At 44.4% G+C, this 10,897-nt stretch overlaps 1 long non-coding RNA gene across 2 annotated transcripts; it reads left to right on the plus strand.

Annotated features, from left to right (window-relative positions):
* The first annotated feature begins 6,595 nt into the window (after positions 1-6,595).
* LOC119270193 lies at positions 6,596-10,232 on the plus strand. 2 transcript variants are annotated; one of them, XR_005133978.1, is made up of 4 exons: positions 6,596-7,123; positions 7,974-8,128; positions 8,467-8,565; positions 9,831-10,232. It is a non-coding gene; the product is annotated as an uncharacterized LOC119270193 (long non-coding RNA). The 2 variants fall into 2 exon arrangements; XR_005133979.1 differs by having other exon boundaries at positions 6,597-7,123; positions 7,977-8,128.
* Positions 10,233-10,897: the final 665 nt, after the last annotated feature.

Here is a 10,897-nt window from a genome sequence, read left to right on the forward strand (position 1 = left end):
CGCATGCATCTTGAAGCCATTGACGTTGACCTATGGTATGTTATCAAGAACGGCGTTCCCAAGGCTGGAGAAGGTGTCACTGCTGCTGATGTCAAGAAGTTCGTTCAACTGGACTCTACTACCAAGAATATCATCTGTGGTCATCTGACCAGAGGACAGTATGGCCGTGTGAGTGCTTTGGAAACATCTAAGCTAGTCTGGGACTGGCTCTCCAAGGTCAACGAAGGCGTCTCAACCCAGAGAGATCAGAGAATCAGTGTCCTTCGCAACCTCTTCAACCACTTCAAGCGAAATGACAATGAGAATGTCCAGCTCACGTTTGATCGACTCACTGACATCACAAATGAGCTTCAAGCCCTCGGCGCCACTGAGATCACCAAGCATGAAGTCGTCAAGACACTACTGAGATCACTTGACAGCTCGTTTGACACCCTAGCCCTAATGATTCAAGAACGTCCTGATTTCAAGACACTCGATCCGTCTGACATACTTGAGAGGCTCAACACACATGAGTTTCAGCTTTCTGAGAAAAGAGATATCTACGGTCCAAACTATGGGCGAACTCGTGCCTTGAAGGCAAAAGCTGTCTCCTCATCTGAAGAAGAATCTGACAGCAGTTCTGATGATCCTAAAGACATTGGAAAGGAACTTGCTATGCTTGTGAAGAAGTTCCAAAAATTCACCAACAAGAAAGGCTTCAGAAAGTCTTCACGATCAAGCTCAAGGAATGATGAAGCTTCTGCTCATGACTACAAGAAGAAAACATGCCACAAGTGCAAGAAAACTGGCCACTTCATCTCTGAGTGTCCGCAGTGGGACAATGCGAATAGAAAGAAGAAGAAGAGCAAGGAATATGACTCTGACGACAAGAAGAAGAAGAAATACTCAAAGTCTTCTTCAAAGTCTTCCTCAAAGTCTTCATCACACAAGAAGAGCTCATCTGGCAAGGCACGTGCGTTTGTTGGCAAGGAAATGGATTCAGAGGAGGAGTCCGCTTCTGAGGAGGCGGAGGTGGAGTCTGAGGAGGAGTCCGATTCTGGCGTTGCAAGTCTGGCTACAGCATACGTTGCCAAGTCCATCTTCAACACTGAAGACAATGACTTCACCACCAACATCGATGCAAATGACAAGGACTACTCTGCTCCTACCTACTGCTTCATGGCACGCGGTGCCAAGGGTACGACACCAGCGTCTTCAGAATGGATTACTGATAGTGGGTGTACAAATCACATGACTGGCAAAAGAAGCCTTCTTATGGACTCAACCTTACGTCCATCTGACAAGAGTCACATCACATTTGCTGACACTGGTAAAAGTAAGGTACTGGGTCTAGGTAGAGTTGCAATCTCAAAGGATCAACACATGGATAAAGTCATGCTTGATGAATCCCTTGGCTTCAACTTAATGTCTGTCTCAATGCTTTGCGATTTGAACATGATCGTAATATTTGGAAAATATCGCTGCCTTGTTCTAATGGAATCTGACAAGTCTCTAGTGTTTGAAGGGTATCGAAAAGATGATTTGTACGTGGTAGATTTCCCAGTAGGACCACAGCTTGCCGTATGTCTTCTAGCAAAAGCTTCAGAATGCTGGCTCTGGCATCGGAGGCTTGGGCATGCTGGCATGAGGAACCTCCACACCCTTGCAAAGAAGAAGCATGTCATAGGCATCGAGGGCGTCAAGTTCAAGAAATATCACTTATGCGGTGCCTATGAAGCAGGAAAGATGACGAGGGCCAAACATCCCTCGAAGACAATCATGACTACTACTCGACCCTTCGAACTGCTTCACATGGATCTTTTCGGTCCCACTCATTACTCAACTCTTACTACTACTGCTTGTCTCTATGGCTTTGTCATTGTTGATGATTATTCTAGATATACTTGGGTGCACATAATCCTCTACAAGACTGAAGTGCAGGATGTCTTCAGACGCTTCGCCAATCGAGCAATGAACAACTATGGCGCCAAGATAAAGCACATCAGAAGTGACAATGGCACTGAATTCAAGAACACTGGCCTTGATACATATCTTGATACCTTGGGCATCACACATGAATTCTCAGCCCCATACACGCCACAGCAGAATGGCATCGTCGAACGCAAGAACAGAACACTCATTGAGATGGCCAGAACGATGCTAGATGAATACAAGACTCCAAGAAAATTCTGGCCTGAAGCCATTGACACTCCATGCCATACAATAAATCATGTTTATCTTCACAAGCTTCTGAACAAGACATCTTATGAGCTCCTTACTGGCAAGAAGCCAAATGTCAGTTACTTCAGAGTATTTGGCGCCAGGTGCTGGATCAAGGACTCACATCACACTTTAAAGTTTGCACCAAAAGCACATGAGGGTTTTATGCTTGGATATGAAAAGGATTCGCACTCCTACAGAGTCTTCAATCTCTTTCATTATAAAGTGGTTGAAACAGTGGATGTGCGGTTCAATGAGACTAACGGTTCACAAAGAGAGCACCTGCCAAATGTGCTAGATGAAGTTCCATCCAGTGAATCAATCAAGCTAATGGGAACTGGAGAAATCATACCTTCTGAAGCTCAACCTGAAGAGGAACTTATCATCTCCGCACCAGACCAACCTGAAGACAATGCTCAACCTGAAGACAATTCCTCTAACAACGATAATGATCAGCAAGAGCAAAACCTTCGCCCTGTACATCCTCGTGTTGCCAATGAAGTGCAGATTGAGAAAATAATTGACAGCATCAATGCACCTGGTCCGCTCACTCGATCAAGGGCAACTCAGCTGGCAATTTTCTGTGGACACTTCACATTCGTCTCAATAACAGAACCCAAGAAAGTGGAAGAAGCCTTCAAGGAACCTGAATGGATTCAAGCTATGCAAGAAGAGCTTCAACAGTTTGAGCTGAATAATGTATGGGAACTGGTTAAGCGTCCTGACCCTCGGAAGCACAACATAATAGGCACCAAATGGATATACCGCAACAAGCAAGATGAGCATGGTCAAGTTGTCAGAAACAAAGCTTGTCTCGTTGCCCAAGGATATACTCAAGTGGAAGGCATTGACTTCGATGAAACATTTGCTCCTATGGCTAGACTTGAAGCCATACGCATACTGCTGGCCTATGCCAATCATCACAACATACTTCTATATCAAATGGATGTGAAGAGCGCCTTTCTCAATGGCAAGATTGAAGAAGAAGTGTATGTTGCACAACCGCCTGGCTTTGAAGATCCAAAACATCCTTACATGGTATACAAGCTCAACAAGGCACTGTATGGCCTCAAACAAGCCCCTCGGGCCTGGTATGACACACTCAAATACTTCCTAAAGAGCAAAGGCTTCATACCTGGTTCCCTCGACCCCACTCTCTTCACGAAGACATATGATGGTGAACTGTTTGTGTGCCAAATATATGTGGATGACATTATCTTCGGCTGCACCAATCAGAAGTACAGTGAAGAGTTTGGATATATGATGCAAGAGCAATATCAGATGTCCATGATGGGAGAGCTGAAATTCTTCCTCGGTCTTCAAATACGACAGCAACGCAACGGCATCTTCATATCTCAAGAGAAGTATCTCAAAGATTGCCTGAAGAAGTTCGGTATGCAAGACTGCAAAGGCTTCACGACTCCAATGCCAGCCAAGCATCATCTGGGTCCTGACGACAATGGTAAAGAGTTCGATCAAAAGGTATACCGCTCCATGATTGGTTCTTTGCTTTATCTATGTGCATCTAGACCAGATATTATGCTTAGTGTTTGCATGTGTGCTCGATTTCAAGCGGCACCAAAGGAGTCCAAAGGAGTCGCATCACTTAGCTGTGAAGCGAATTCTTCGATATTTGGCTCATACCCCAACTCTAGGATTATGGTATCCAAAGGGCTCAGAGTTTGATCTGGTTGGATTCTCGGATGCTGATTATGTTGGTGACAAAGTGGATCGCAAGTCTACATCAGGCACATGTCACTTTCTGGGACGATCACTTGTATGTTGGTCTTCAAAGAAGCAGAACTGTGTATCTCTCTCCACTGCTGAATCTGAATACATTGCTGCTGGATCTTGCTGCGCTCAGCTTCTATGGATGAAGCAAACACTCAAGGACTATGGCATTCATCTGAAGCAAGTGCCACTCTACTGAGACAACGAAAGCGTCATCAAGATTGCCAACAACCCAGTTCAGCACTCGAAGACAAAGCACATTGAAATTCGTCATCACTTTCTCAGAGATCATGTTGTGAAGGAAGATATTGATATCATACACGTCAACACTGAAGAGCAATTGGCAGATATCTTCACCAAGCCCTTGGATGAGAAGAGATTTTGCAAGTTACGGTGTGAGCTAAATATCTTGGAATCCTCAAATGTCCTGTGATCAGGCACACATCCTAACACTTATGCATATTGATGACTTAGATGTGCAACACACGAAGTAAAGTATATCTTCAATCAATGAAGACATACATTCTAAGTGTGAATACATTGATGTGGAATTTGACTTCGGAGCGCCACGATAATTGTGCACCGTGTCTGGGTCTAATACTTTCTATACGGTGGGTAACGCCACCACCAAATGTTCTGTTTGAAGTGTTTTACTCATGGCGTTACATTTGCTATGTCTTCACATTTGGTTTGACTTCAATCTCAACATGTCTTCATGATTATCTTCACTATGTTGATTATATATATATATATATATATATATATATATATATATATATATACTAGTGTTTTGTCCTCTACAGCATTCACTTATAGCTATGTCTTCTTGTTGAATCTTTTGAACTAAGTGAATGTGATCGGACCCTAACCTCTGTATGCTTTCTATCTCAAACTCTATCTCTCCAAATCATATGCATTCTATTGAAACTGTCAATTGTCTTCTCTGCGTCCTTGTCAGCAGAAGATACAGAGACAAACATTAAGTCTGTTTTCAATGCTCATTCCTCCACATGAAACCCGGAGAAGTGGGAACGACCACCCGACAATCCAGGCGTGTGTGGGATGTGGAACAAACCCCAATATGATGCATGATGGCCACGTGTTCCTCAGATGCGAATCACCAGGGGCACCTGTGTAATAATGCACTGCCGCCCCTGTACCTACAAATACACACTTCACAGCGGTCATTATCTCTTCTTCCACTCTCGCACGAACCCTAGCGCCACCGCTAGCCCTCTCCGACGCCAGCGACGAAGCGCTTCACTGTCGCAACCTCTCCGACGCCGTCTTTGTTGGGGAACGTAGTAATTTCAAAAAAATTCCTACGCACACGCAAGATCATGGTGATGTATAGCAACAAGAGGGGAGAGTGTGATCTACGTACCCTTGTAGATCGACAACGGAAGCGTTTGGTTGATGTAGTCGTACGTCTCCACGGCCCGACCGATCAAGCACCGAAACTACGGCACCTCCGAGTTCTAGCACACGTTCAGCTCGATGACGATCCCCGGACTCCGATCCAGCAAAGTGTCGGGGAAGAGTTCCATCAGCACGACGGCGTGGTGACGATCTTGATGTACCACCGTCGCGGGGGCTTCGCCTAAGCACCGCTACAATATTATCGAGGACTATGGTGGAAGGGGGCGCCGCACACGGCTAAGAATATGATCACGTGGATCAACTTGTGTGTCTCTGGGGTGCCCCTGCCTCCGTATATAAAGGTTCAAGGGGGGAGGCCGGCCGGCCATCATAGGGCGCGCCAGGAGGAGTCCTACTCCCTCCGGGAGTAGGACTTCTCCCCCAATCCTAGTTGGAATAGGATTCGCGAGGTGGAAAAGAGAGAGAGAAGGAGGGGGCGCCGGCCCCCTCTCTCTCCTTGTCCTATTCGGACTAGGGGGAGGGGCGCGCGGCCCAGCCTTGGCCGCCTCTCCTCTTCTTCCACTAAGGCCCACTAAGGCCCATATAGCTCCCGGGGGGTTCCGGTAACCTCCCGGTACTCCGGTAAAATCCCGATTTCACCCGGAACACTTCCGATATCCAAACATAGGCTTCCAATATATCAATCTTTATGTCTCGACCATTTCGAGACTCCTCGTCATGTCCGTGATCTCATCCGGGACTCCGAACAACCTTCGGTACATCAAAACGTATAAACTCATAATATAACGGTCATCGAAACCTTAAGCGTGCGGCCCCTACGGGTTCGAGAACAATGTAGACATGACCGAGATACGTCTCCGGTCAATAACCAATAGCGGGACCTGGATGCCCATCACTATAAGAAATCTATTAATACATGATGGATTCCTGATGACGTTCTCAGAAATCGTCATAGTCGATGACGATTTTTCTTATCCGTCATGAAAATCGTCATCGATCAGTAGGATGTGAGTGCCCTCTCAAAAAGATAGCCCTTTTATGATGAACATCGATGAACCGTCACAGAATTTGTCATCGATCGACTTGCTGGGCCTACCATCCGGACCGTCATCGATGGCTCGTGCTGATGTGTCATGCGTAGATTCGACCCATATGTCACGTCGGTAATTAAAAATGAAAGGAAGACGCGCTAGAAATTTCAAGTGCGCGCGTGGACATCCCAAATTTTAAGTCGCGGACGCGGCCGGTGGGAAAAATTTCAAGCCATCCTATTTAACCCACAATCCAGACCCATCTAACCCTAATCCCCATTCTCTTCTCCCCCTCAGCCGCCAGGACTGCCCGCTACCGATTCCGGCGATTCTAGCGGCTATCCCCGGCGATGAGCACACCATCGAGCTCCCCTCGCTCGGGTGCATCCTCCCCTCCGGCAAGATTTTCCCCTCTCAGCCTCTACCGCTCGCCCAAAACACACACCCGATCTAGGGTTTCGGCCTTCGGCATAGCCTTTGTCGTCGGCGCATCTCCGGCGTCCTCTGGCAGCTCTTCTCCATCATCTGCAGCGCCCCCTCGCGCGCTCTTGCCTCCTGATGGTCCACCTCGAGTAGGGCGGCGCGGGGGAACTCCTCCCGCAGGATCCACGGACGCGGCGCACCCTGCAGCCGTCGGTCTGGGACGAGGGCCGGCACCGCGGCTTGTCTTGGTCGACGACGGTTGTGCGAATACCGGTGCTGCTCCTCATCCGCAAAATCCTAGGACGAGCGCCAGTACAGCATAAGCACGCCCCGCCCCTGAACAATGGCCATGGCACTAGGTAAGGTTATGCTGCTATGCCTATATTGCCCGGAGTAAACATTTGATGGGACAAATTGCTTGTGCTGGATATGGTCAGTCTGTAGCTTGGTAGTCTTGTTTTTAATTTTGGGTAAAATTGTTGCTTGTACTATCAAATATGCACTTTAATCTGTTATTGGATAAGCCAAATATTATCAAGACCAGTTTCTGTATTTGTTTCTACACATGGACAAAATACTCTTTTAACAAACAGTACGACTGATTGCTGACTCACTTGGAGCCACAAATTCATACTGCCAGCATACTTGATTGAGGATGCAATTCTTCCTTTTTTCATTTTTTAAGAACCAAATGTAATTGCTGATAAGTACTGTTGCTATAGTGCTAGTGCACAACACCAGGATTTTATATTACATTTTTATTATGATACCGGTGCAAATGTAATGGCTCCGATAACAGACAAGTGCTTGCTAGTTGTACTTGTAGAAACAAATGATCCCTAGATCCACGAGGCTTGCCAACTGACTGCCACCAAGTTTGCACCCTCATAGGTATCTAGTACTTTTGCTGCTTTTTATTAGCCGGTGTTAGTTGCTATGAAGTATAGCTAACTGTAGCCAAAACTGGATGCTTAGCCTCTAGTTATAAGGATTACCTGCTGCTGCTTTTGCTACCTCTTATGCTCCCTGAATGAAAGGTTATGCTTCTATCTAGCATTTGGCTTCTGTTTCTCGATTTCTTGGACAATGTTTTTCTCTCTTTTGAGAATCATCAAATTTCACAAAGGTTGCTTGTGTTGTCAAATATGAACTATTTATTAGGATCCATTTCTGTACTACTAATGTCTATTGCCTTCTCCATGCATCCAGCAGTGTACAGGACGTCCTCCTCCTCAAAGCGTCCATCCATGACGAGCTCCCTTCGCTGCAGGAGGAGCAGCAAGTCCAGCACCTGCTTGTCTCCTGTGTCCTATCGCGCGTGGACAAGCTCACCAATGGATGCGTCTTCCTTCCCTCCTACCGTGGTGAGCTTATCCCCTCTCCCCACTTTAACCCTAAATCTGGATGACACTTGCAATCTGAATACAAATCATGTTTTGCTTCAGTTTAGAGGTGGATTCAGTTTCTGAGATGAACGTCTGAGCTTGATTAGTTGTGATGGTTTTGTGGGTCTGATTCTCTTGCACTATTACACATAATTTAATTAGGGCAAGCTAATGCTAATCCAGATAATATGACGTTACACTCACAGGAGCTCTACTCTCGTAATTTTTATTTCCTTTGATGTGATCTTGCAAAAAAGAATGCATCTATGCATAGTAAATATTCAGTACGATTTTTTAAAGCCTTGGATGTATAACAGGCCAAAGCAAGGAGTGTGCCGGATTGAGCAGTGTAATGGAATCGTAACTCCAAGCTGTTGACTGTTGTGGCATGTCATCTGCCTTCAAACCAATATTATGTGAGCATGCCTTGTTCCACACAGTCCTCTTAATCTGCACTGATTTGATTCAACTGTGTGTATAGAAAATAGACCTTGCTGTTTTCCTGACTATTTTTGTTTCAAATTTGCTAGACTAAATACGTGCGCAAATATCAATGCTAGACTTGCCCAGATTGTTTTATGATAACTGCATACCAATAGATTATGATCTTGAGCTGTTAGTTATTTGTTAAAGGTCGGGGCAATCACATCTGTAACTTACTATGAGCACTAGCGGCTCACCGCAGGTAACCAGGCTGCATTCTTGGCCTTAGTTACTTGCAGAATATGTGGTGCAGTGATCTTAGTTATGAGGTTGTGAGATGTTATACAAGATTAGCTACATCAGCCGTGAGTATTGCTGCATTTGCGATAAATTGGCTCTGTCATGTAAAATAATACACCCTACTCTTGTAACTTTCAATAGAATGGAAACTATATAAGAACTACATAAAGTGTTTTCAATTCAGAGTGCTCTAATGACAATGTTTCTCCTAATTCAATCTGTGGATATGAAGAAGAACAATGATTTATCAGTAAAAAAAAGTTGGCAATGCTCCTAAAATGTATTTGTCCCCGTTGCAACACATGTGCAATTACCTAGTTAAGATGAAAAAGAGTTTATTTCCTTTCTGTTTTGATGTTTGCCTTCATTACCAGAATAAAAAGTATTGCTTATGTTATTTATTTCTTATAGTGGGTACAAAAGCGCCTTCTCTTGACTTTCCTTTCATACTTTTTCAGAGTTTCACATACTTTATATTTCGCAGCACCTGAGAGACTGCATCGTAGGAAATTTCAGAATGTTTTCATAGCATGATTCAGATTTAGTGTAGTGATAGCCTGGAACTTCATGTCAAATAAGCACAGTGGAGTATACTACCAACTCCATTGACATATGTATGCTCATCATTCCTTTTTGTTACCATCAGTTGTTTCTTTTCACACGATTGATTTTGTTGCACTATTGCATCGTGGGAGTGAAAAAAAAATATAGGACTTGATAATGTGTACTCCCTTCCTTCCTAAATGTAAGGCTTTTTAGAAATTTTAATATGGACCACATACGAAGCAAAATGAGTGAATCTACACTTTAAAATACAGCTATATTCGTTCGTATGTAGTCCATATTCGAATCTCTAAAAAGACTTATATTTAGGAACGAAGGGAGTAGTAAGTTACTTCTAGTTTAACCTACTGGCTGTAATATTTTATATTGTGACATATTTTTCATCATGTGGCAGATATTGTTTTATGGCAGCATCTTCAACAACGAAGACATGTGTTCTAAAGACTTTGGTGTGGATGGGTGGATCTAACGGCCAGGAATGTGGGATGACCCGTGATTCATGTCCGACGAGCGTTGGGCCTTGCTTGATGGGGGCGGTGCTGATTATAGAGTAGCATAGTGTTCTTCGAGATATGCTTGTAAAATAAAAAAAATTGTCATTTTTGTTTTGCTCATGCACATGTATTTTCTAGTGTGTTTACGTATTTTTGTTTTGAATGACATGAGTATATATTTTCTATTAAATTATTATTTGCTTTAATTTCCATGGACAAGAGAAACGTTAGGTGGACTAATCTCCTGGATTGAAATTAGTGGGTTGTACCTAAATGGGCCTAAATTCTCATAATTGGGTTAATTATTATATGTGCCAACACTCTTGGACTGGGCAGAAGTTTAATGGGCCAACAAATTTGGTGGGCTGATTACTACATGGGCTGCCACGTCGGATCCATGTTAGATTATGATGTGGTAGACAAGTTAACGCCGTCATGTGCAAGTCAGTTAACTGCCATCCATGACGGCTAAGAACCGTCATGGGTCGTGATGGTTTAGGAAGGTCCGTCATGGAGCGTGCAGTGGTCAAATTATGACGCGATATACATGACGGATTTCAATTCCGTCACGTATGCCTCTGCATGACAGTTTTGTGCAGGTCGGTGACGGATTGGAACTGTCACGTATTAACAGATTTCTTGTAGTGCATATTGGCTCCTACATATTCTACGAAGATCTTTATCGGTCAGACCGCATAACAACATACGTTGTTCCCTTTGTCATCGGTATGTTACTTGCCCGAGATTCGATCGTCGGTATCCAATACCTAGTTCAATCTCGTTACCGGCAAGTCTCTTTACTCGTTCCGTAATACATCATCCCGCAACTAACTCATTAGTTCTAATACTTGCAAGGCTTAAGTGATGTGCATTACCGAGAGGGCCCAGAGATACCTCTCCGACGATCGGAGTGACAAATCCTAATCTCGAAATACGTCAACCCAACATGTACCTTTGGAGACACCTG

The sequence above is a fragment of the Triticum dicoccoides genome, chromosome 3A (genome assembly GCF_002162155.2).
Source record: "Triticum dicoccoides isolate Atlit2015 ecotype Zavitan chromosome 3A, WEW_v2.0, whole genome shotgun sequence".
NCBI lineage: Eukaryota > Viridiplantae > Streptophyta > Magnoliopsida > Poales > Poaceae > Triticum > Triticum dicoccoides.